The 25,330-nt window shown below is 43.3% G+C and overlaps 1 long non-coding RNA gene across 1 annotated transcript in view; it reads left to right on the top strand.

Annotated features, from left to right (window-relative positions):
- The window catches only part of LOC140911927 (uncharacterized), a 53,487-nt gene extending 28,596 nt beyond the window's left edge, over positions 1 to 24,891 (top strand). Inside the window, exons 5-7 of the long non-coding RNA XR_013635879.1 lie at positions 8,361 to 8,559; positions 22,188 to 22,339; positions 24,780 to 24,891. This is a non-coding gene — a long non-coding RNA (uncharacterized LOC140911927). The remainder of the gene's footprint in view (positions 1 to 8,360; positions 8,560 to 22,187; positions 22,340 to 24,779) is intronic.
- The last annotated feature ends 439 nt before the right edge of the window (positions 24,892 to 25,330 follow it).

Below are 25,330 nucleotides of genomic sequence, written 5' to 3'. Positions count from 1 at the left end.
TCTAACCCATATCTAAACCAAACACTGTATTTTTAATTGCACGATGATGCAAAGAGCAGCTGTACCGTAGCTATGTGCCAAATGTGTTTGTAAGGCACCAGGGTAAGGTTGTATGAATTACAGCACTTCCTTACACTTCCTTGGCACTTCCGTAGTGTTCCTTTCATTACTCCACCCACAGCCTCCCGAATTCTGACAACGACCCGGTCAGGAGGGAGGATTGCGATGATTACAGGCTGCCCGGTGAAATTAATGAATCAGAAAGAGAATTTGCTTTGCACAGTGAGAAACAGTGCTCGTTTCCGAAAGCCTGTGGAGAAGCTATTTACAATTGTGTCTTCTCAGTAAGCGTTAGTTGTATGGATCTGAAATTTGGTAAGGGTGGATCCAAGTTCCGTGTCACCTTCTCTGGCAATTTGTATTACAAAAGGCTTCTATAATTCAGTGAAAAGCAGAGAATGGATAGTGATGGGCACTAAAACACTATTATATAGGAATGGGCACAACGACAAAATGTTCTCCGTGCCAAATTGCAGAAAGACTGTCTGGGACAGCAGGATAGGAGTTCATTTTTAGCCATTCAATGCTGCTCTAACGTTCACAGATAATCTACACCATCTATTCTTTTTTCCAGCGCCCTCTTCACACTAAACTCTCTTACCTGGAGGGGTTGGAGAGAAGGATCACCTTAGATGTGATTAAATGCATGTATTCGTGGTCTTTTAGCTCTATCACTTACAAGGACAGAGAAGATAACCACGTTGTCATATTGTCAGTTGTATGTACATATGTCATATTGTATGTACAATGATGCAAGGCTAGAAACTACCAGATCCCCAGCAGGCATAAATTGATGTTGCTCCAATAAAGCCAATGGAGCTTCACCAATTTACAGCAGTTGAGTGTCTACCCCTAATTTATTTTTCTCTAGATCTCTCCAAACAATGAAGTTAAATCAAATATAAAACAGTTATGAGGATATTTGTGTTATCAGTCAAAATGGACAACATTTTTTTTTTGCAATCTTTTTAAACTGTAGCGTTATTGTGACATTTTAGTTTACCGCCAAGTTTGGAGTTATTCACAATATCAGCTAAGAAATTGAATCTATTTTTAAATGGTTTTGTTTCAAACTCTGTGCTGTTTTTAAATCAATGAGAGGATCTAGTCTATTTCTAGACATTTCTCTCATTAGTTTCTCAGCAACAACATCTAACTGTATTAATACAGCTGTCAGAAGGAGACTGCTCTGTAAAATGTAGCCTTTGTCAAGAGGGAAGAAAAGAAAATTTTATTAGTGTGCTGACCAGGACATTCCCACAAGTCGTGTGCTTCTCTGGTTTATATCATTGCTCAGATCTGAGTCCTGTTGCTATTAATATGTATTTCTTTTTGTTTAGTAGTTTTTAATTTCTCTAATATAACAATCTGAAATAATTATGGAAACATATGAAACTAGAAGAGCATACTAAAGATCTTATTAAATTGTGTTCCTTCATTATCCAAAACAGATGTAGTATTGCGGGGGTCGGAGGAGCACTGATTAAGAATCCAAAGCTCCTTTCATCCATCTGCACAAATTGGCACGTTGTATGAAGAACTTTTTTGTTAGTTATACATGGAGATGGGCTCAAAATAAAACTCCAAATCCAAACATCCTCTAATTTTGGAAAGGTTAAAATCTGGATCCAGTTACAAATTTTGCAGCTAAAGCCTATAACTGTTATCCCTGTTTTAATGTTTGCTTGCTCTGTTTTTATACTAGTCAGTCTGCAGCTAACCATGTCTCTGGTGTTCATCTAATCTGCATATAGCATTTACTACATGAGAAACAGGATACATATGCTTATATGTCCTAGAAGACATCATTGTTAGCCAGTTGAACATTGGGCCAACCTCATCAGGGGAAGATTGCTCCTTTGCACAAAGTGGGAAACAAAACTCACTCACTGTTCAGTGAGAATAGTAGAGATGTTCTGGGATGGACATACCCATAGGATACAGCTAACCATTGCCCTACAATCATCTGTCATGATAAGGGGGTTCACTGGATGGAAGGTGGGCTCAGATTCATTTGGCTAAGCTAGTGGTAAGCATACTTGGATACTCTGGATGCTTATCTGAATTGACTGTATTAATAATATACTTCACATTTTATGGCAATAACTTTAAAAAGTGGGGGTGCAAAGTTAGATTCTTATGTTAATATTTAGGCCCCTCGTGCTGCCCCCGCGCACCTCACCGAGTGTCCCCGGCAGCTCCGCGCTGCGCTCCCTCACCAGTTACTGCCGCAGCTGGCTACAAGGGACCAGTTACTGCCGCAGCTGGCTACAAGGGAGCGGCACCAGGGGCAGGCTGAGGCAGCTGCTGCACCTGTGGAGGGAGGAGGGGAGGAGGCACATGGCAGCCCTCCCTGGCAGGCAACTCCGTGGGGGAGCTTATCCTGGCTGGACCTCGGGGGGGGGTGCTTCGGTGAGGTCATGCCAGGGGGGCTGGGGAGAGTCCTCCTCTCTCATCCCCTGCCCCAGCCCTGGGGAAGCCTGCCTGCTGCACCCCAAACTGCTCATCCCTGCACCCAACCCACCCCCCCGAGCCAGCATCCAAACCCCCTCCCACACCCAACACCCCAACCCCCCCTCCCCACCCCTCCTGCATCCCAATCTCCGTCCCAGTCCAGAGCCTGCACCCAGCACCCAAACTCCCTCCCAGAGCCCGCACCCCTCCTGCACCCAAACTCTTTCCCAGACCCTGCACCCCAAACCTCCTCCTGCACACAAACTCCGTCCCAGAGCCCACATTCCTCCTGCACCCAAACTTCCTCCCAGAGCCTGCACCCCAAACCTCCTCCCACACCCGCACACCCTCCCGGAGCCGTAGGCAGGTGTGTGGGGGGGGGGCAGGACTTGGACCCATTCTGGGCACCACCAAAAATTATACAAACCTGCCGCCCCTCATCTTCACATTACCCTTTTGCAAATAAGAGTAAATATTAAATTTTCCCATTATACAAGGCCTGGTGAACACATAATTTTTGTACCAATATAATTGTGACAGTTAGGGGTATGGTTTTTTTTACCAACACAGTTATATTGGTACAACCCCAAGTGTGATCCCCCTAAAATGGTATAAAGTTGTCTTAAACTGCTATAGCTTGTTCCTCTTCCCCTACAGAAATAAGGTATGCTGAGGCTAGTCTACGCTACGGAGCATATGTCAGCATAGCTATGGCAGCATAGCACCCTAGTGTAGACACAGTGTACACTGAGAAAAGGAGTCTTTCTGTCTGTGTAGGAACACCACCTCCTCAAACAATGTAGACACACAACTACTAAACAGTGGCATGTAACCTATCACATAAATCAGCCTCGGTACCAGATGACTGCGTGATAGCTAATGTAATACCAATTTTAAAAAGGGTTCCAGAGACATCCTGGCAACTGCAGTCTGTTAAGCCTAACTTCAGTACCAGGCAAATTGGTTCCAAATATAGTGAAGAACAAAATTATCAGACACATAGATAAGCACAATATGTTGGGGAAGAGTCAACAAAACTTTTGGAAAAGAAAAATCATGCCTCACCAATCTATTAGAATTTTTTGAAGGAATCAACAAGCATTCACTCAGGGTGAGCCAATCAATTTAGTGTATTTGGACTTTCAGGAACCCTTTGACAAGGCCCCTCAGCAAAGGCTCTTATCCCAGGGTGACTTACTTTGTTTAAAAGGGAAGGGCCTCTCGTGGATTAGTAACTGGTTAAAAGATAGGAAACAAAGAAAAGGAATAAATGGTCAGTTTTAACAATGGAGACAGGTAAATAGTGGGGTCCCCCAAGGATCTGTACTTGGACGTGTGTTGTTCAACATACTCATAAATTATCTGGAAATGGGAGTGAACCAAGTGGTGGCAAAATTAGCAGATGATAAAAAATTACTCAAGATAGTTAAGTGCAAAGTAGATTTTGAGGAGTTACAAAGGTATCTCACAAAACTGAGTGACTCGGCAACAAAATAGCAGATGAAATTCAATGCTGATAAGTGGAAAGCAATGCACATTGGAAAAACATAATCCCAACTAAATTTACAAAATGATGGGGATCTAAATTAGCTGTTACCGTTCAAGAAAAAGATTATGGAGTCATCGTGGACAGTTCTCTGAAATTATCCGCTCAGTGTGCAGCAACAGTAGTCAAAAAATCTAACAGAATTTTAGGAACCATTAGGAAAGGGATAGATAATAAAACAGAAAATATCATAATGCCACTGTATAAATCCATGGTATGTCCACACCTTGAATACTGTGCGCAGGTCTGGTTGCCCCTTCTAAAAAAAAAATAAAATTATAATATTAGAATTGGAAAACAGAGCAGAGAAGAGCAACAAACATGTTTAGAGATATGGAGAGGTTAAAAAGACTGGGACTATTCTGCTTAATAAAGAGACGCCTAAGGGGGGATATGATAGAGGTCTATAAAATCATGACTGGTGTGGAGAAAGTGAATAGGAAGTGTTATTTATTTCTTCACATAACACAAGAACTAGCGGTCACTCAATGAAATTAATAGTCAGCAAGTTTAAAACAAATGAAAGGAAGTACTTCTTCACACAGTGCACAGTTAACCTGTATAATTCATTGCCGTGGGATGCTGTGAAGGCCAAAAATATAATTGGGTTCAAAAAAGAATTAGAAAAGTTCACGGAAGATAGGTCCATCAATGGCTATTAGCGAAGGCGGTCAGGGACACAACCCCATGCTCTGGGTGTCCCTGAAGCTCCAACTGCCAGAAGCTGGGAATGGGCGATGGGATGGATCACTTGGTGATTACCTGTTCTGTTCATTTCCTCTGAAGCACCTGGCATTGGCCGCTGTCGGAAGACAGGATATTGGGCTAGATGGACCATTGATCTGACCCAGTTGGCCGTTCTTATGTTCTTATGATGTTAGCTATGTTGACAGAAGCACTCTTCCATCGGCATGGGAGTTGCATCTACACTGGGGTGGGGTGAGGGGAGGGGTTGTTGTCATAGCTGTGTCGGTCAGGGTTGTAGTTTTTCACACCCCTGACCAAAGGAGCTATGCTGATATAACTTTTAAGTGTACACCAGGAATTTTTATACTTTTATAACTGTGTCCACACTAGGGAGGTATACAACTTTTTTGTGAAGAAGACCTAAGACTAAGTTGCAAAGAGGTTAAGCCACTTGGTCAAAGCCACACAGCAAGGTCAGGGCAGAGAGGGTTTAGAACTCAAATTCATGGTTCCTATCCCAGAGCTTAGGCTGTAAGGGTGAGATTTTCAGTAGTACTCAATGTTGGCTTAACTGCTCTCATTGAATTTAATGAACATTTTACCATGGACTTCAGTGGGAACAGAGTTAGGGCAATGCTGAGCATTTTTGAAAATTTCACTGTAAATCTATAAAGGTGAGAAGGGTGTGATTTAGTTCATACAAAATGTCACAAAATTATTGCACAGTGATTTTTTGTTGTGTGTATTGTTTCATCAATAAATACTAGCAAAACACTTCCTACATTTTGGTTATAAATTTCTGTGTAAGTAGGGGAGTTACTAAGATTATATTTTTATTTGTGGTATTATAAGTAAATAAGGCTGTACAAAAACACAGACAGAAACAAAGTTCCAATGCTTATTATTCTCAAGACAATAGCCCAGATTCTCCATCAAGTTTGGTCCTTTAAAGATAGTAAATAGCCATGCTCTGATTCTGTCTTGGTTTAAGGCACTAGCGTGACTCTCAGTGCTATCAACTGTGTTCATCGATATTTTAATTACTTGGGCATCTTTAGTTATAGTGCAGTGGCTTCTGCGTGTGGGGGTATTGTCACTATGTATTCAGCAACAGGAGCTAAGGAGATTTGTGGTTGTGATTACAATGACAACAACTGAATATGGCACTCAAGATGGATGAAACTGAGGCTCAATTTGATTTAGAATGACTCAATTTGATTTAGAACAGCGGTTCTCAAACTGTGGGTCGGGGAACCCCAAAGTGCATTGTGACCATATTTTAATGGGGTCACCAGGGCTGGCTTAGACTTGCTGGGGCCTGGCGCCGAAGCCCGAGGTCTTCAACCCTGGGCAGCAGGGCTCAGGTTACACCCTGCCAGCCTGGGACTGAGGCCCTTGGCCTTCTGCTTTGGCCCCCTCACCCAGGGTGGTGGGGCTCAGATGGGTTTGGGCTGTGGTCCACCCTCCTGGGTTATGTAGTAATTTTTGTTGTCAGAAGGGGGTCGCAGTGCAATGAAGTTTGAGAACCCCTGATTTAGAAAGTACACCAGTCCTTATGTGACAGACCAATAAGGAGAAGAGTAGTTAATGTTTTATGGAAGGGTTTTTTCATTAATGTTTGATTCACGTTATTTCTTTTTTGATGTGTGTGTGTTTACAAACATTAAGCACAGACTTTTCCTTTTTTCTTACTCTTTTGTAAAAAATATTAGGAAATGAAATGCAAAAATCTATGCAAATGCACTATTAAGGCCACACAGTTAAAAATAGTGTGAAGAATTGTGAACATCAGGGTTCACATGGCAAGGTCTCTAGTGACCTCTTCCTAACCAAATGTCCCAGGTGTCTACTCCATCCCCCTCTTCCTTCACCTCTTTGCCATTTTTGCCACTGTCAATCATACTCTACAAAATCTCATCCTGTCTTGTCTTTCGGAAAGCTGTCCTCTTCAGGTTCCTTCCCTCTCCATCTGTTCCTACAGCATCTACTCTCTGTGAGGAACCCATAGGGCTAGTCCTTGGTCCCCTCATCTTCTACTTCTACACCCTTTCTTTGAATGATTTTATCCACTCCTGGCTGCAACTGCTATCTAAGCTAACGATTCACAAACCTGCCTTTCTGCTTGTGATTTGTCTCTCTCCATCCACCACTGTATTTCATTTAACTGCTCTCGCTGACATCTCCTGTTGCATACCTCCCTGGTCACTTCCATTTAATATGCCCAAAATGGAGTTCCTTCTCTTTACTCCCAAACCATAGTCTCGTACCACATTTTTTCCTCCCGTTGACAGTGCTACCATCCTCCTGATCACTTAGGCCCAAGGCCTTTACTGAATAATCGAGCCCTTCAGGATTACATGAGAGAGACTCTTACACCTTGACTAGAAAAATTCAAAAAATAAAGGCGAATATGTTTGTAGAGCAGACCTTTCTCATGAACAGAGAGTTAGGTTTTCCCAAGGTTACCTCGAGGCTACCATTATGTTTGTAGCCCATAAAACTGATTAAAAATTCATTGTCCATTTTGATCCTCATTATTATAAGTGCAAAACAAAACAAACCCAACTGACCATGATTCCCCCACCCCCTACCCCCCTCCGCACCACACATTATTCATAAGTGAGACTGCCTAAGGGGAAGTATTAGTCACTGTCTGTTACAGATTCCTTTCCTATCTGACTAGTACTTCCGAACTCTGCTGCTGCTCCTAGAATGTTACCTTTCTTTTATTTTCATTTAAACAATTGTCAGTTCTAATGATTGTACTTGTAGACAAGGATTTAATTAACCTAATCAGCCTGCCACAGAGCTGACAGGTAGGCTTTTTTGTCACAGTTCATTCATAACATGTAATCTGCCATGAATAGGAGCTCTCAGCTGCTCTGGCAGCTACGTCTCTCCTCAGGCCACTGAATCAGGGTGACCTTGCAATTCAAAATGAAGAGTGATGATGCGAGAGTGAGTGTCAAAAAGTCAGTCTTCTCTGACCTAGTTTTCAGATACAACATGATGGATGAATGCCAAAGAAGAAGCAGCTTGTTTTTTCAAATATTCTTGGTTAACAGGGTCACTGCAGAGAGTAGCACTATTTTAGTACCTTTTAAGAGCTGGTTTTGTTAGTGCAAAATAATGTGCAGTGCCTTGCATCTAAATGCTTTCTAGCGTATCCACTCTGGGATTGGGAGAAAGCAGTGCAAAGTCTTCCCCAGAGCCATGGTTGTTGCCCACTCTCAGGAGCAAGTTTTCTACCATTTACCTGGTAGCCCCAGTTTCCATGCAATCATTATGATATCAATGAGGAAGAGAGGCCCTAAAGAAAACTGTGACCCTGAACTTTTGTCCCTTGCACTCCTCAGGCTTCTCAGCACTTGGGGTTGCTGCATTGTAGATTGGGAAGTGCTGAGCAATTCCTGGTAACTAACTGGCTCAGTCTGAACTCCATAGAATATAGACTAAAAACAATTTAGCTGATTATCAACTACGTGTTCTGATGAATCCTTATGAATAATACAACAGATCTAAAATTACCTATAAACCAAAATAATAAATGCAGATGCTATAAAAGAGTTCTTTTAATGCTTACTATTTTTGTATTTATTGGTTTTATTTGTAGAGCCCTGCGTGGATACAAAAATGTGGATCCACATCTGATCTGCATCCACTAGGATCAACCCACAATCCGACCCGCGATCTGCTAGCCATCTTTTACCAGTATCTGCACCCGCAGCAGCAAGCTGTCTCATAAGGGCTAGCGACAGTGTGTGTGTGTGTCTTGAAGGGAAGAGGCAGAGCGCAAGGGCAGGGACATGGGGGTAAGGGGCCGTGTGGGGACGGGGATGGGGGCTGGGGAGAAGGAGTGTCGCATTGCGTGCTGCTCCCGGGGGCTCACGAGCAATGGCACACGGCAGCAGCAGTGCGTGTTGCATCACAGTGGGGCGGAGGGATGGGGTGCCAGGGTCCCCCCTGCTCTAAGCCCCATGGCCAGGGGGCAGGCCTATTGCCCAGGAGCTGGAGGGCTGGGCCCAGGACTAGGAGCATGGCCAGTGCTGCTGGGCCAGGCCATGGTGCAGACACTGGCGCTGCCCAAAAGGCCCAAGCTGCTGGACAGGAAGCAGCGCTGCAAGTGGCTGCAGGACCGCCCCAACTCTGACCTGCCGCCCAGCCCCAACTACTGGCTGCTGCTGCCGGCCTCAACCATGCTGCGTCTCCCGGGCTGCCTGAGCTGGACGCCATTGACCAGGCAACACCACCAGTGAGTAGAGTTCTGCGCAGTTGTATTCGCATCCAATCCACAAAAATGGTCCGTGGATATCTGCAGATATAAAGCAGATATCCGCAGATTTGCAGGACTCTATTTATTTGAGGTTATCTCTGCAGTAATTTTTTTTAAAAGAATATCAATGAAGTGAGCATGTTCAGTTGGCAGATTTTCCCCAGCACTTGCTCGTCTTTAACAAAAGTTGAATTTATTCCTGAAATGGTTATAAGCAACAAAATCCTTTGTCATCTAATTGATACTTTTCTCTAAAGATCAGTTGAAATGCTACAGATCTGTGTTACTGAGTTATATGTAAGAACTAGATTAGTATATATGCGCGGTGTTGTAATAGACTGGTCGTGTGTGCCCCACTTTGTTCTAATGGTTGCAATGTCAGATATTCACAGTGTATGTTAACATGCCACCCTCTAGTGGCTGCAATCCCCAGAGGATATAACCTACTAATGCTGCAGCTATTGGAGATGCTTCTTTACCTCATGTGAGAAGGGGCATGCTTTTTACAGCTGAAGGCCCTAGATTCTGTTCCTGCAGAAGACCTTTTTGTCCAAACAACCACAGAGTCTATGTGGTCTAGGAAGTGATGCTGGGGGCTCACCCTCCAAGCTGTCTGCCTCTTCTTTTTTCAAGCATCAATTTTTATAGTTTGTTTAAATTTTGTAACCTTTGCAAACTGCAGTTCAGGTTACGGTATGGTAGGTTTTGTATGCTGTTAGTGAAAAGCACCAGAGACGAAGAACGAGGGTCAGCCTGGCTGTGTACTATAACTCTTTAAATCTGGAACTCTCCCTCTTCATCCCTGAGCAAACATGCCAAGTTGAGGCTATCAAAAGAGCTCAAAGTTCATATTCGTATAAAATTTGCATAAATGCAGATAAAAATTCCATACATTTATGAACAGCCTTCAGAAAATGAAGCCTTTTTAACTCTCACAAACCTTCAGTAGGTGGTGCTCTCAGTGAACAGACAGCAAGCTCATTCCCAACCACAGTGATCTCAAGGGCAGCACCTCTCTTCTCCCAGGGGGCTGGAGACCTTTTTTCCTCAGAAGTGCCCCACCCCACCTCTCTTCTCCCCATAGTGTTCTAACCTTCTTGCTCTATCTCCCTCACTAAGTCTCCCTATTCCCTCTTTACCAAGGTCATTCCTCCCCAGTTTTCCCTCAGTTTCTCTCGCCCATACAGGATTTTGCCCCTCCAGGTCTTGCTCCACTGCTTAAGGTTTTTCCCTCAGCCGTTCTTCTCATCCCTATCCCTCTCCCTATCCCTCCTCCCCAAGATCTTAACTCTGCAAGGGATGGAGAAGACTTGGCAGGAGTGCTGGAACTAGGGGTATTGGGGGTGTTGCAGCACCCCCTGGCTTGAAATGGTTTCCATCGTATACAAGGTTTATAGTTTTGTTCAATGGCTCTTGGCACCCCCACTATGAAAACTATTCCAACACCACTGAGACCTGGTGCTGCTGGTGGACTAGCAGGAATTCCCTCTCCTCCTTTCCTAGCTGATCCCTCAACATGCTCACTTCCCTCAGCAATTCTCTGCCTCAGCACACTACTTTCCCACTGAGAAGTCAACAGGGCAGAGAAAAACAGCATCTCTCAACTGGTGGCTTCCAGCCTGCAAGCAGAGAAGGCAGCTGCTGCCAGGGATGGGTCAAAGGCAGGTTTACAACAAACGCCCTATGATGGCCAGCCAAGAAAAACCCCAGGCTCAGCAGAGAGGTGAAGGAGCTGGAGAATGGGACAGAAAGCAGAGTCTACCGCCAAAGAATGGAAGTTAGGCAGGTCTGTTCCTGGACCACAGAGAGGAGAGTGTGAGTGGGACTGGGAGTGCGAGGAAGCAGGGCATGCAGTTACTGGAAATAGGGAATGATCTGTATCCTGCCACCCCTTCACTGTCCCATTGCAGGATTTACTCAGTCTGCTATTACACCCTTGCTGTCTGTCCCCAGAGCTCTGGGGGTGGATTGTCAGTCATCTACTTTTAAGTGTTGGGCTTTCCTATACCAGTTTCATGATAAAAATGAATGAAAGCAGATTGAGACAGAGGGCCAGGTCAGAAGATTATTATCCTTTCTTATTTTAAGGACTGTACCTCAGCATTTCAACTGTTTATGTCTTTTCCACTCTACTCATGTAGAACTTTCAAACTTAAACAGCTCAAAGGTGGAGGGAAATCCTGGATTTTATACCCGCCTGTGTGTTATCACTTAAGTGTTTCCAACTGCGTGGAGCACCAGGTCAAAGGAAAACACATTCTTGAAAACTGTCTGCTGAAGTTAAGCACCTGGGTCACATACAAAAAAGTACAAATGATTGACAATAACAGCATTTAAGGGTCAAAGAGAAAACATGCTGAATAGAGATAGCAATGCTTAACACAACTGGGGAAGTTCCCAGGGTACATACAAGACATTGATCTTCAGAATAATGAATCAGAAATCTTAATGTGGCTCCTCAGGAAAGGAAAAATACCCCGTGGGCTAAACCAGATTTAATATAAAGTCATAGCTACGAGAATAGCTTGCAAAGTTTTATAGGGGAACCAATAAAATGTGAAATACAGGAAGCCATCATGCTAGGATACACCTATGGTTCTTTAAATGGTGCCTCGTTTATCTTGTGACTGAAAACACAACAAAGAAGACATCCGTCAGTGATGCTACCATTTATGATGATGATCTCTGAAGTCAGTACTTCAGTAAAGTTAGGCAGGTCCAGGAACAGACCTGCCTAACTTCTATTCTTTGGCTGTAGACTCCGCTTTCTGTCCCATTCTCCAGCTCCTTCACCTCTCTGCTGAGCCTGGGGTTTTTCTTGGCTGGCCATCAGAGGGGGTTTGTTGTAAACCTATCTTTGACCCAACCCTGGCAACAGCTGCCTTCCCTACTTGCAGGCTGGAAGCCACCAGTTGAGAGATGCTGTTTTTTTCTGCCCTGTTGACTTCTAAGTGGGAAAGTCGTGTTTCCAAAATCTGTACTGCTGGAGAAAAAATGATTTACACATCTCCTCCTATTTACAAGAGGAGGTGGAAAGTTGACCAAAAGGAAACCAGCCATCACCTTCTGGATTCACCTAAACGCTCAGTGTGAGTACCTCTTCTTCCAAAGGCCGGCCATTGAATTGCAGAGGAACTTGAGAGGTGATTTTTGAATCCATTCACATGTTCGCTATAATGTCAATCACAGTGATGTTAAAAGAAAAGGAGTACTTGTGGCACCTTAGAGACTAACAAAATAAATTTCCTTTTCTTTTTGCGGATACAGACTAACACGGCTGCTACTCTGAAACGAGTGATGTTAAAAAGTGACTTTCACATGGGCACCACTGAGTTGGCATTATGTGGCAACAGAAGACATGGCAGAAGAGAAACCAAAATATCAGAGCTATTAAACTTGGATTTTTACAGCAGCTATAAGTAAATTCAATTAAGACCTCAGCTTTTTTAGCAACCTTATTCTAAGGAAATATAGCACAGCTCCATTTGGGAACAAAGCTTATAAGATATATTCTCATTTTTAAAAAAATCTAAGTTCTTGCTTAGAAAAGACTTGCTAGGTAACCAGACATCTGCAAAGGATGTCTGCCATGAGGAGTAATCCATTAACAAAGCCAGAACACTACTCTACATATTTTGTGTAGGTTTCTCCCCCTGTTTTTAACTTGTCTCAAAAGGCAAAGATTTACTATCTGGAACAGTGGCTGATGGTCATTCATCCAACAAAAATTCATCTCTGGTACAGGTTTAAGGCAACTGCCAACACATGCCTTAACTCACTGAACCTGGAAAGGCCTACACCTCCCACACCACTGGCTTTCAAATTGGAAATTCCTCGGCACAAAAGGCTCAGCCCACGGGACTTCTCCAGACAAACAATCAGCCTGCAGTGCTTCACTGGGCATAAGAGCCTTGGCAAGGAGCCATTCACTATCATTAAAAGTGTTTATAAAAAAATGTTCATTTTTGGCCAGCTTTTTCCCAAGGCCTGCCCTCCACCCCCACATCTTCAATGGAATGTGTTAATAATTTGCTTTGTGGAGATGAAAGGCTCTTTGATAGGAGCAGCATAAACACATCTCACTCTGCTCAAAGGTCTTTGTCCCACAATAGAGGCACAGTTTCTGTACAGTGGCTTGAATGGAAAGAACAGACACATTTCTGAATCACTCTTCACTTTCTACTACCCTTTTTCTCTCTCTCCTTCTCTCTTCCTGATAGTCACAAACCCTAGTGAGGAATACAAACAAGCAAATGGATCCAGACACATATCCTTTGCAGCAGTAAGCAGAGTGCTTTAATAAAAAAATCTTATCTACAAAAGTTTCCACAAGTCAAGGTGACAAAGGTCAGAAGTCACATGGAAGCATGCCCCTCTACCACAATGGAAAGACTGAGTGGTAAATGGACCAGTATTTATTCTGGAACAAACAATAGAAATGGGCTGTTGCTGTTGCTAGAACTTTTTTTCAGCAGCAGAATACTATGACATACAGTACAGTACATCACTAATGCTTTGGGTGAGCATAACTGTCTATTGTAACAGGAGAAACTGCACATTATAACTGCCTTTAAAATACAATAACAGCAAGTGCTGGGTAACTACTGACTCTTAGTGCAAGTCTTTTGTTGACCATTCTGATTTGCTCTATACCTTTCTTTTATATCTGCAATGTTTCTTTAAATTGCCACCCCAATAGTGTTTTACATTATGCTATCCTCGGTCATCATCTAGATTTCATTCAAGATAAAGACCTACCCATGACACTGCCAGTTGTCTCTTCTTTGGGCTAAATGTGACGAAATAAGTTATGCAAAAGCAACTGGTTTCTTGTGACATTAGCACTTTAGCTTTGTCCTCATCTTCAAAATGTGCTTCGGCTGGGTTTGCTCACTTTCCTTGTTGTCTGATTCCTTGTATCTGCATGTGATGAAAATGCTACATCTTCCCACACTATGCTGTCCAGTCTTTAGAACTTTATCCATATTCTGGAAAGTGTTCATGTTCTTGCTGAGCATTTTAGTGCACGGTTGTCAAAAATAAACCATTTTTCCCAGCCACTATAGCCCTGTCTAGACTATAGCCAGGTGAACTCTAGAAAAGCTTTGCCAGTATAGCTATAGCAGCAAACCCTCTTAGTGTGAGTTTATACCTGCAAAAAAGTATTTTTTTGCCAGTATAAGTGCATCTACACTAGATGTTTCTAGTGTAGATCTGGCCTAGGAAAATGAAGTGTGTTTAGCAAACATGATGCCTAATGTGTTAATTAACACTTATCACTTAGGGAAACTTTTTCAGAAATGCCTAAGGGTATGTCTACTCTGTGATAAAAGACCTGAGGCACAGCCATGGCGGGCTTGAGTCAGCTGACTCAGGCTTGTGAGGCTCAGGCTGCAGGGATATAAAATTGCACTGTAGACATTTGGGCTTGGGCTGGAGCGTGGGTCTTAGACCTTCTCCCATCATAGCTACACCCCAAACCCAATTGTCTACACTGCAATTTTGCAAGTACATAAAATTTTGTTACAAGGAGGAGGTGAAATATTGTTCTTGTTAACCTCTGAGGTAGGACAAGAAGCAATGGGCTTAAATTGCAGCAAGGGAGGTTAGGTTGGACATTAGGAAAAAAAATCCTGTCAGGGTTGTTAAGCACTGGAATAAATTGCCTAGGGAGGTTGTGGAATCTCCATCATTGGAGGTTTTTAAGAGCAGGTTAGACAAACACCTGTCAGAGATGATCTAGTTATTACATAGTCCTGCCTTGAGTGCAGGGGACTGGAGTAGATGACCTCTCAAGGACCCTTCCAGTCCCATACTTCTATGATTCTATGGCCCCCACAGCCTGGGCCCCTAGACCACAAGTCAACTGACCTGGGCCAGCCACAGGGTTTTTTTATTGTAGTGTAGACATACCTTAAGTGACATAGGAGTCTAAAGTGACCTAAAGCATCACTGAGCTTTGCAGCAGCTAACTTTTAGGTGCCCTGCCCACCAGTGGAATTCACAGCCCTGAGTTAGGTGCCCAGGCTCCTTTTACAATGTGTGGGGAGAGTTAGGCACCTAAGAATGGGATCCAAAAAAGCCAGCATGCTGAGCAGGGAGCTGCCTAAGTTAGCCAGTAGGAAATGCCCAGGAGAGGGATGCGGGAGTTGGGCATCTAAGCCATTTCTTGCAGGGCTCTCTCAGTCACTCCTGTTGAAGCTATTCCACTGTGCGTGAATAATTAAATATCTATTGGGCCAGAAAGAGAGTGCGAATGACTCTCTAGCCCAGTGGTTAGGTCACTCAGCTGGGAGGTGGGAGACAGAGGTGCCAGTTCCCCGGCTCCAATGCATATTTAAGTATTTTATACATAGTGGAATAGCTTTGACAGCAGAGACTGAGAGACACCTGCTCCAGATAACCCTATAGCTTAGTGGTAGGGCCCTTCCTGTGAGTGGGGACACCCAAGTTCAACTCCCTTCTCGACATCAGGCAGAGGAGGTAGTTGAACCTGGGTTTCCTGAGGGAGTGCTCTAACCACTGGGTTAAAAGTTATCAAATGTGGCCTCATTGCCTGCTCCAGCTGTTCTGTGTGGATTCTGCAGTGCTCAGAGCATGCCTACCGGTTTGGGCCCTGCAGGCGCAATAGGTGGGAAATAGCTTGTTTGAGAATTCCACCAGTGTTTAGCTAGAAGCATGGGGGTCAGGACTAAGCAACTGTGCACATGCTCAGTAACAGATTTTTAGCTGCCTACACGATTTTATCAGTGGGAATTTAGGCACCTAGGGATTTTATGCACCTGCAGGGTTAGGCAGCAGCTGAGCAGGGGTTCTGTGAATGCCAGTGGTGCCTAAATGTTGGACTTAAGTGCCTAAAGCAGCAGCCTAAGTCCATTTGTGAATCTAGCCCTTAGGAGCATAAGTCCCATTGACTTTCACTAACACGTAGGCTTCTAAGTGCCTAAGGCCTGGTGTACACTACAGGGTTAGATCAACCTAAGATGCCTTGTGCCGACCTAGCTGTGAAAATGTTTTCACTTAAATTTGGCTCCCACTCAAAAACCAGTCTGAGAACTGGTCACTCGATTACAGACCTAAAAGTTGCAATTCTTCAACAAAAAAACTTCAAAAACAGACTCCAACGAGAGACTGCTGAATTGGAATTAATTTGCAAACTGGATACAATTAACTTAGGCTTGAATAGAGACTGGGAGTGGATGGATCATTACACAAAGTAAAACTATTTACCCATGTTTATTCCCCTCCCTCCCTGCCACTGTTCCTCAGATGTTCTTGTCAACTGCTGGAAATGGCCCACCTTGATTATCACTACAAAAGATTCCCGCCCCCTCCCCCCCACTCTCCTGCTGGTAATAGCTCACCTTATCTGATCACTCTCATTACAGTGTGTATGGTAACACCCGTTGTTTCATGTTCTCTATGTATATAAATCTCCCCACTGTATTTTCCACTGAATGCAACCAATGAAGTGAGCTGTAGCTCACGAAAGCTTATGCTCAAATAAATTTGTTTGTCGCTAAGGTGCCACAAGTCCTCCTTTTCTTTTTGCGAATACAGACTAACACAGCTGCTACTCTGAAACTGATATAAGTCCCTCTTTGTGTCAATTAGTAACACCACCTCCCCAAGCGGTGTAGAGTCACAGTCAATGTAATTAGGTTGACAGTGTCAGTGTAGACACTGCATTGCTTACGTCAACTGTTACTGGCCTTCAGGAGCCAGCCCACAATTCCCCATACTGACAATACAATCAGTACAAGTGCTCCTGTTGAGGACATGCACCACCAACACAAGAAGCCAAGCGTCCACATACACAAGCGATTTAATGACTGCAGTGGCTGCATACTGACGTAAGTTAGGGTGACGTAAGTTTGTAGTGTAGACATGGCCCAAATCGCTTTTCGCAAATGGAGACTTATGTTCCTAAGGCATTTTTGAAAATATTATCCCTAGCACAGACAAAAACAGTGGTATTCAAAATCTTGTCAGCTGATTGTGGTCAACTTAGGGAGTATCCTGTGTTCCAAGTGGTGTTTAAAAATTTGTTACTTAATATGTTAGAGAGATCTTGTCTCTCTATTTTTCTGGGACCGACATGGCTACACCTACACTGCATACTTATTTAACACCTGTCAGATAACATGTTTACTAGTCTAGACAAGGCCCTGATCTTTTCTTCTTTCATATGTGCATGTTCAGCCTGAGCTCACATTCCTTCCTCAGGTATTCCTTTCTATTATCATTGCTTCAGGTCTTAGAGTTTCAGCAAAAACTGCAGAAGCTCTTCCCATTTAATATTTATTTGTTAAATATTAATATCAAGCTTAGCGCTTCAACTGTGGTCTGTTTGACTCCCCTCCTGGTCTTAGCACCACTGCACCTTGTTACCCCAAAATCTTTGTTGTAGAATAATGAGGTGACGTATAATAACAGGTTCAATGCCCACCAGCATCTATCAACTGGGAGAGTTAGAAATCTGTGTGCCTCCCACCCGTGTTGCATTGAAATAAAGGATAGAGAGAATATAACCTTACACAGAAAGTTATAACGGGGGAGGCGGTGTGTGTGAAGGATCCACTAAGGGGATCACTTACAAATACCCAAGAATAGATTCCAGCAAGGGGCATAGAGTCCAGACCCTTAAACTGTCCCTTGGTTAAACTGTTAAGTGCCTAAAAAGCAATTACTGTCTACTGGTGTCCTGCTGAAGTTGCTTTCAATCCTGATGTTGCAAGGTTTTGGTGGGATGGACAGCATTCACAACATCCGTTGGTACGTTCCATTCAGCGTCCATGCTCAATAAGGCAGCCTGTTTTGCCAGTTTATCCACAGCACTATTCAAGGTGGATATCTCTGACTGATTTTTCCTATGGGTTTTGACCTTGAATAGGAAAGTTTTTCCTTGTCTTTCTTTTGCCAGCTTCCAAGTGTACAGTAAATACGAAGCATGAGCTATTGGCATTGATCCACCGAACACATGTTCCTCTCCAACCAAACTGCCATCTAATCGATGAATGCCCCCAGGACCTAGTCCGAATCTGTACACACCATGATATTCTTCTGTGGATCTGCTGATCTTAAAGCAGCTATCACTGCTGCGATTTCAGCTGCTTGCACTGAGTGATGACAGATGGTGTCTTGCACTGCCTTCCCTGAAAAAGGCTGCATACTGCAAAACCAGTGAAAGGGGATCCATTATGGTGATAACTGGATCCATCCACCACCCAGATTTCCCAAGAGTGTTCTTTAGCATCCTCATCTTTAACTTCAAGGAAAAAGGGAGTCTTAAATGCTGGTGCATGCATTTCAGGTAATAGGCATTTATGAGCTTCTCCCGCAGTCATCAAAGCATAAGGTACAGCAGCCAAGTGTGGAACCTTTTGCAGTTCTATATCCATATTTAAAAGGGTTAAAGTCCACATTACCAGCCTTGGATTGCTGACCTTCCCTGAATTCGCTTTTCCTGACTAGATGCACTGTACAGGAGTGTGTGCTGTTTTTAGTATTATATGAGACATACCTATAATATAAGCCCAGTGTTGTAAGGCCCATACCGATGTTAAGACTTCTTTTTCACAACTAGAAAACCTGGACTCTATTTCTGATAAAGTTCTTGAGCCATAAGCCACTAGTTGTAGAGTGGTGCTTTAATGTTGGAGTAACACTGCACTAATGGCTCTCTGAGTAAGTAAAAAGATTTGTCGGGCTGTGGGTATGCCAAGGCAGATGCTTCAGTTAATGCCTGCTTCAATTGGTATATAGCTTCTGCCTCCTTGCCACCCCACTTCCAGTGCTTTGGTGTTACCTTATTCAATGCTCGATAATCTATTGTGAGATGCCACGTTTTGCTGTCGGCTTTAAAACCAGCCACACTGGTGCATTGCATGGGCTTTCGCATTCAACTAGCACAGCCTGATCTAGTAATTCTACTATAGTTTCTTTTTTTATACCCTCTTTGGCCTCAGCTGAATAGGCTTAGGGTCAGGTCCTATGACTTTAACCACTGCTACCACCTTTCCACAGCTGAGTTTGTTTTTAGCAAAAACCAGTAGATAACTCTTTATAGCCATCTGTATGTCACTCTCCCATGTGGGAAGAACAAAATCTGCAGGTGCCTTTAAAGCACATAGTCTGTGAACAGATATTACTGTACCGTGGTTTTGTTCCAAGGATTCGCTAAGGGATTGGTTAGGAATGTCCACAATAGTTCTCAGCTGTTTCAGTAAATCAATTCCTAATATTCCACAGCCCCCTAAGGATTGTAATCCCCAAGAAACTAATACTGATAAATGTCCTAAAGCACTTTTTATGTCCTAAGAAAAGGGTACAATACTGTTCTTACAATTGTAACTTTCAAGAGTCTTTACACACTTAATAGGCAGCAATTTAGCATGTGGTGAACCATCAGTGCACAAGATGCTGGCTGACACCCCCGTATCCATCAACACCTTTTGATGACAGAATGATCCAAACTTTCCTTCCAACATGATGTTAACCGTTGGTCTCCCCCACTCATCATTTATGATGGGAGCCAGAAAATCTGGGGGAGTGAAATCTGGGCCTCTTCACTGGGGCTCCAGGCAGGGAGAACACCATTGTGTATTTCCCTCTGCCTGCTGCTTCTCTCCCTCATATTTAAGCAGTCTTTTAAAGAGTTCAGTGGTAGGAACTCGATCTAATTACTTTCTGGTTTCATATTTTAAAAGTCTTTTCCACAATACATTCCTGAAAGCCTTTAGCTCTTCAGTGGTACCTTGCAACCAAGTTGCTGTTTCTTCCTTAAACCCGTTGCTCTGCTTATTATTATTGTTACCAGGCTTATGGCCAAATTTCCATTTTGTGAACTCAGAGACCCTTTTACCGCTGATACCTTCTTTTTACAGATTGTACCAGTTAATTTGGTTGCATCCTTAGTTAGCTCGTAGGCCTCTCTCACTCTTGATTCCAATTGCTGGAGCCCTATGGTTGCTGGATTTACTGGTCCTATAGCTAACCTCAGGGCAGATGTAAGCCGTTGTAGTACGAATTCACAAAATGCTGGCACATTATACTGCACATTACCATTACGGTCTATTGGTGCTATACCAGCTAACCAATACAAGAACATTTACCTTGCTATATAGGTCTCTGGACACTTTGTAGCTTCCTGTTTCTCTGAATACACTTTCCCAATAAGGTTATCGTATGGAAAAAACATTTTATTCACACGCATATATATATATATATATCTACAAATTCAGTGACATGTCCCATAGACAATCCATCTGGTAAGGCATTGAAATCCTCTATACTCAGACATTCCCTGACTAGCATAAGGGAATCTTCTTTGCTAAAGTTAGGTAAGCAGCTTAAGCATGCTAGACAATTCAAAGCATTGTTCCGATCAAGCTGGCCCAGCTGCTTTCCTAAAGCTTTTGCTTGTTCTGCCGATAACACCTTTGTTTCATAGCGCATCTCAGTAGGCCGTTCAGCCCCATACTGTGTGACTATAGTAGTGATCGGGGCAATCGGTGGATTACTTTGTCCTGTCATCTTTGGGCCTTCATCCAAATTAAATGGCGCTGATGAAATAAGGCCTTTCTCTGCGGTAGAGTAACATGGTGGATCATTCCTGTGTTCCTCAGACTCTACGTCTGAACCTTCCCCAAAAGTGAACTCGCCTAGCAGGTTAGTTTCCATCATGCTAATCATACCCCTAGACATCTTTAGCTGCTGCTGCAGCCTCTGAATCTTGTTCAACCAGTCTGAATGATTTATTACTTCTGATCCTTGAGCCTACTTGGCCTCCCTCAGGAGCTGCCTGATAGTAGCTGGGGCCTCTTCTAATTTTGTGGACAGGATTTGATTTTCCCTTTCTGCCTCTGCCCTGCATGAATTGGCCTCCTGCAGCTGTTCTTCTAGCTGCATGGTTTGCCTAGCTTTTTTCATTTGGGCAGTATTCATCTGATGTTGTGCCACTGCCTTCTCCATTTCCAACCCATTTGTTTTTTCCTGATCTTTTGCCTGGTTGGCTAGGGCTTTTAGGTGTCTGACCCTACCATCCAGTTCCCTGCACACCAGGGCGAGACCATAAATCAATGCTCGCTTCTGTAATTTTTTTCTTGGGAACCGGCTTGCTTGCCAAATATCGTCCCCACAATATTTGTAATTTTTGTAGTGCCTCATCTCCCTGGAAAGCCCCTTCCTTCCAAGGGTTTTGAGATTTCCCCAAAACAGACACTGCATAGGCCAAACTATTTTTATTAGACTGCCGGGACCATCCTTCTAGGCTGAAGACCTTCTCTATCTTACCACAGGTAAAATAGACTGTAGTTATGTCAAAGCTGAATAGCCCACCTCCTAGACTTGTGGTGGCTATTCGCTTATGGTCAGTAACTCACGAGACCCCACAGCTGCCTCCTTCCCAACCCAGCAGTGCTCAGTCATGATCACAGACAATTGTCCTCGAGATGGACGGTTAAGGCCTTACCCTCCACCTCTGCCTTAGATTAAGAGACTGGCCAGGTCTACTTAACGCAGGACTTAACAGTCTGCCTTGCTGCAGGCTGCTTGGGTCCGCTTCCCAGGCTACTGGTGTAAGCAGAATCCTACACTGCAGTGAGCCTCGGCCTGTGGGCCTCTAGCTCACTCTACATAAACTACAACCAAGTGGGGAGACAACATATGTCTGAACAGGCAGTGACCTGGGGAACCTGTCCAACCAACCGGTCGACGCCGTCACCAACACTGTTTCAAACCCTTCCCTCCCCGAGTCTATGGACTGTAAACTGGAATCTATTCAACCTAAGGACCACAATCAGAGAGCTAAATCTCTGAGGAGTCCTTCTGCAGTTGCCAGTAAATGTTACCCCAAAATCTCTGTTGTAGAATAATAAAGAGGTCCAACTCCTATCAGCATCTATCAACTGGGAGAGTTAGAAATTTGTGTGCCTCCCACCCGTGTTGCATTGAAATAAAGGATAGAGAGAATATAACCTTAAATAGAAAGAAGATTTATTAGGGATAGTTACAACTGGGTGGGGGAGAGGAGGCTCCACTAAGGGGATCACTACAAATACCCAAGAATAGATTCCAGCAAGGGGCATAGAGCCCAGACCCTTAAACCGTCCCTTGGTTAAACTGTTAAGTACCCGAAAAACAATTACTGTCTCTCATTCACTGCAGATGGAGGTCACCAGCAACTGATGGACCATCTCAGAGTCTCAGAAACATCAGAGGATCTGGCTCTCTACCACCAAAGCAGGAGATCAACAGATCTAGGCTGATAGCAAAGTCTTCACTGGATCCTTTGATGGAATACAGGAATCAGATATCAGGTAAGTATCAACGGCTTTGTCAGGTATTAGTGGCCAAAGTCTTGATCCAATGGCCGTGCAAAGAAACTGGACGAGGCTGCCTCGATGGTGGATAGCCTCTGCGTCATTGCTGACAGTTCCTTATATACTTGCTGTGGCATGAATTCCTGAGGCACACTCTGGCAGTCACTGCCCCCAGCCGGTTCCAGCCAGCTCTCAAGTTCTGGCAGGAAACAGAGTTTTGGCGGGAAAATGCCATGAAGAAAGGATACCAAGATGGAGTTCAAACCTCTCCTACTACATAAGCCATCTTGAACTTTTAGACTCCATGTTGAATTGCAAGAACATTTATTATAATACATAACAAGAGTATAACCATACACCAATAACACCTTACATCTTATACAGCTGAGTTGTTAACAGGCATCTGGAATAACAGGGACCACAATCAGTCCTGATTTCATCTGTCATGATGGTTTATGGCCATACACATTTGAATGTGACTGGGCAAGTTGGAAGGGAATATATCTTTATTAACAATATTATTAATGATGACATGGTCTTGACAACTTGTTGCTCCGTTAGGGTATAGTGTGTATTTTCTCCCAACCTACCACCTAAAAGTTCTAGATCTGTTGTAACAGTGTGCAATGAGCCTTAATACTACAGCTTATCAAAATGTAAGCACTCTTTTTTAAAATAACTTGTTTCATAGCCTTCCATGAAGGATTGTCTGGAATAAAAACCAAAAGAAAAAACTAAATACAAAATAGTTTTGCAGCGTTTCACTGCAATACCAGGTGAAAGCTGACAATTCCAACTGAGTTTTACTTTGGGTGTTTTGGGTTCATTCATAACCTGAAACTCAATGAATGCCATGTGACTATAAACTGAAGAAAATATTTGCACAAACCCTTGAGAACTAGAACCATGGAGTTCTATTGTGTGGTCTATAGCAAGCATTTGTGTATTTGCTATTGCTGTGGCAGGTGTCATCACGGAGCCCTGTTACACAAAGTCTTCCACATTCTTTTTCTTAGTGTGTGAACAAACGTTCAGTCCTAAGAAGACATATCCTGTGTTGTTGTTGATTTACATCATGCAACATTCTGGGAAGAGGCAATGGTCCATGAAGAAGAAGCTGTGTGAGCAACAGGAGAGTTTGCTCTCTGTCTTGGTCATTGGTTGTAGTCAATTCTTGAGACAGAATTGCTCCCTGGGAAAAGTGTGTTCAGCTGAGATTCCTGAAAGAAGGGATTACCCGGCTGTTTGAACTCACCTGTGCCAGGGCTGGTATATATGTGTGAATATGACAAGCTACACTTACAATATACCCAGAATGTTTCACATCACTGATTTCTTCTCTACTAAGAAGCCGATCTGCAGGGCTCTGTATATCTTCTACTATTCAGCAGCAGGGCAACTCTGGTGTAAGAACGGGATACTGGGAGATGGGAGATTGTATATCTGATAGATTATTATTATCATTACTGTATTCCTAAAATGGCACAGGTAATGTGCAAGATATGCCCTGGAATGTGTGGGTCACCACGTGTGTATAGGTAGTGGATTTTGGTTTGGTTAACAAAATTCAGGTTCAGCAAAGAAGGGGGAAAGGATACCAGGAACTGTATCCCAAGAAACAGAGATCCTGTTTTGCTTTAGGTTTCCCACCTTACAATTCTGGGTCTTGTGTAGAATGAGTTATAGGAGCTGAGCTTTTAGAGAAGCCTGACTGGACTAGCAGTAGTGATAGTGCAGAACTGACTTTGCAGTACACTGGCTTACTAGGCCAGCAGAAGCAGAGCTTACATTACAGACCTGAACAAAGTAGCTGTATGTCAGAGCAAAAACTGGTAGAGTAGTTCTTCATGGAGTAGAGCAGACTAGCAGAAGAGAGGTACCTCCTGACTACCACTGAGTCTTACTGGACCTGTAAGTGTGGTTCAGTTCTGTGGGGTTTCTGGTAGGACTAAAGATTCTCAAAAAGTTGGATGCTTATTGTTGGAAACTGCGGAGGTGAGCACACTCCTGATGTACTGGTTTGAGTGACTTGTTTTCCTATATGTAAATACAGAAAGAGTTGTCATATTTCTTTTAATTGTTTCCCTTTCCCCCAAATACAAAGATACTTGTCGTTCCATTTTCCAAAGGACCCTGTATGCTTGTGAGTGGGAACGAACCATCTGCGAAGGTGACCAGACAGGTTATAATTTAATTTCACAGAGCTAGTAGCAGGAAGGGGGATTAAGAAAAAGGACCCCTAGCCGGATTGAATCCAGATGTTGTTGCTGCCATTGCACGCAATGGAAGGCGTAGTTGCATTGACTTATGAACAAGCACTCCTTTTTCATGTGTGCCCTTTCATGTTTGTGTTCTTCTAACTAGCACGATTCCAGGAATGGCCAATAATGATCCATCACAGAAAACAAATATAGAACAAATTCTGCCTCCCTTCCAGGTGAAAGATATTAATTTGAAGCCCAGTCCTGCATCCCTAACACCGATGAGAAATGTTCACTCACATAAGCAGTCCCATTGAAGTAAGAGGAATAAAGATTAAATGCGTGAGAGTTCTGGTAAGTTATTAATTTACTTGAATAAAAACCATTGAGATCTTTGATATTTTAAAAGTTTGGACTTAATAAAAAAGCATTTTTGAAAAACTTTTAAAAAATGTAAGGAAACTAATATTTTCTGCAGAGGAGAACAATTGAGGGCCCTTCCTGTCTTGTTCTGGGTGTTACCTTTTGAGTTTGGAAATTTGCTTATGTTCCAAAATTCCTGCTGTGCTCTGAGAATAGTAACACTCAACAGTTATTTCTAGTGTGGACTATAATAGAGAATAATTCAAGGCACCCACAAACTATTTCATGATGCGAGCATTTCTCTTTCAAACTTATTTAGTTCCCAGGCTGTGGTGCCATTCTGTTCACCATTCTTAAATACCTTGGAGATTTCCTAAATAGTTCTAAGTTGTGTCTGGGGAAACATTAGAAACACATACTGAAA

The sequence above is a fragment of the Lepidochelys kempii genome, chromosome 5, assembly GCF_965140285.1.
Source record: "Lepidochelys kempii isolate rLepKem1 chromosome 5, rLepKem1.hap1, whole genome shotgun sequence".
Lineage (NCBI taxonomy): Eukaryota > Metazoa > Chordata > Testudines > Cheloniidae > Lepidochelys > Lepidochelys kempii.
Note: the sequence above shows the minus strand (reverse complement) of the source record. Positions and strands in the feature narration are given on the sequence as shown.